Below are 2,393 nucleotides of genomic sequence, written 5' to 3'. Positions count from 1 at the left end.
GGCCCGAAGCTCGGAGAAGAGGCCCCCCCCCCCCCCCGGTGAAAATGGACAGGCTGCAACGACTAACCATCCCCACCGGATGGTCCATGCAGCATAGATGTTAAGGGGGCAATAAATGACAAAAATAAAGCATTTAAACTACTAAAACAGGACGACAGTGAAGAAGCATTAAAAGCTATAAAGAAAAATGAAAAATATGTAAAAAACAGATAAAAACCACAAAAATAGAGACAGAAAGACTCATTGCCAAAGAGAGTAAAACTACCGTATATACTCGAGCATAAGCCGAGTTTTTCGGCTGAAAACTTTCCCCTCGGCTTATACTCGAGTGAACTCTCCGCCTGTCAATCCCTTCATCAGTGGTCTTCAACCTGCGGACCTCCAGATGTTGCAAAACTACAACTCCCAGCAAGCCATCGGCTGTCCGGGCATACTGGGTGTTGTAGTTTGGAAACCTCTGGAAGTCCTCAGGTTGAAGACCACTATGGCCTTTGTCATCATCCCCCCCCCACCCCTTTTGTTTTGTACTCACCTCCCCTCGGCAGGAAGTTAGGGTGAGCTGGTCCGGGCCATCTATGCTGCAGGGACCATCCGGTGGGGATGGTTAGTCGTTGCGGGCTGTCCATTTTCATCGGGGGGGGGGGGGCCTCTTCACCCACGCTTCGGGCCTGGCCCCGGAATAATGGCGTTGCCTTGACGACGCACAGGGATGTTAATGCGCAAAATATATAAAACGAAAAACATGAGAAAATAAAAAAATAAGAACAGTAATAATTAAAAATAAATAATAAAAAAGGAAGAAAAAAAGGGAAAACTAAATTAGGTTTTTAATAAAAATAATAAAATAATGATGAAAGTGGAATAGTAAAGAAGAAGCAAGAAGGAATAAAATATTAATTTAATTAAAGAGTACATGTGGGTGTGTACATATTCATAGAATAATTGGCCTGCCAGACAACTGCAGCCCAATAAAAAAGGTGAAAATTAGCAAGTTAAACAATGTGTATAGATGGACTCTCCCACTTCAAATAAGGAGAGAAAAATTACTTTTACAAGCAAAGGAAAAAGTCTAGAGGAATTATTCAACAATTTCCAGGCTATTCCGTCCCACCACTAGTCCATCTATCGCCCTGCAAAGAAAGAGAAAACACAAGAGCTTAATATTACAAATATGTGCCAATCACATTACATAATTCTTAAAAACGCCGGTATAAAGACAGAATAATATCGGTTCTATGCATTATAAATCTGTGAAGTCAAAGTTGAGATGTAGATAAGGAAACAGATGATATATTTATCGTGGAAGGAGGAGAGCTCATCTCTTCTTTTTGAAGTTCAATTTGGCTTGTGAAGTTCTCTGTTTTTTCTGTGCACGGCTTCTTGTTGCTCCGGTGATGTCTGTGACAGCCTCGGCGGGTTGTTTTTCATTTAAGGTGCAAGCTACGCCTAAAAAAGAATGGTTATTAGTAGCATCAGTCTCTACTGCATTATTGCTTGACTGAGTATCAGTCTTGTTCACAATCTCTTTCATCTTGCGGGGACATCTAGAGAAAGGAGTTAGATTATTCCAGAAATATATCCGACCAGATGTATAATCCAGAAGGTCTCAATGCCATTTATGGCGTTTGGAGGTTTCCAATTCGTCTCTCAATTTATCCAGAAATGTAGTTTGCTTCTCAACAAGAGCATTGACAGTCTCTTTATTGGCAGATGATAACTCAGCAGTGGCTAGATGGGTAGTAGTAGAAGCTAATTTATTTTTTCCTCTTTTTTTTTCCCTTTTTTTATTATTTATTTTTAATTATTATCGTTCTTATTTTTTTATTTTCTCATGTTTTTCGTTTTATAAATTTTTTATATATTTTCATTTTTTTTTAATGCAATTTTTTTCCTAATAATTCCTTTTGCTTGTTAATAACAATTATGACACCATTTACGCTAGATCCACAGAAGCAGGGTGTGTTCCCCACATTATGGATCTATATATGTATGAGTGGCACTCCGTAACCCCACAATGGGGTTGACCTGTACACCCTTGGATTCCCCTGAAACAGATCACATCCAATGATTGGATGTGACTGTGAATGGTTTCCTCCCATATCCTATTTTTTAGGTTTCTGGGAAGTTTTTTTCCCCGGGGAGGTCAGGATATACAGTGCTGTGCATGCGTCATCTTTGTATGTGTAGGGGTTCTGCACCTAACATGTTTATATTGACTGACTGGCTATAGCAAATTTGGCTGCAAGCCAATCTGTTTTGCAAGTGCTTACTTACCCATATTATTTTCATATTATATTTTATTTCAATATTTCATTTATTCTATGCCATTTTTTTTACCTGTTTCTTATCTTTTTTCTTGCCCTTATTTCTTCCCACACTCATAATGGCTTCTC

The sequence above is a fragment of the Hyla sarda genome, chromosome 3 (assembly GCF_029499605.1).
Source record: "Hyla sarda isolate aHylSar1 chromosome 3, aHylSar1.hap1, whole genome shotgun sequence".
NCBI lineage: Eukaryota > Metazoa > Chordata > Amphibia > Anura > Hylidae > Hyla > Hyla sarda.
Note: the sequence above shows the minus strand (reverse complement) of the source record.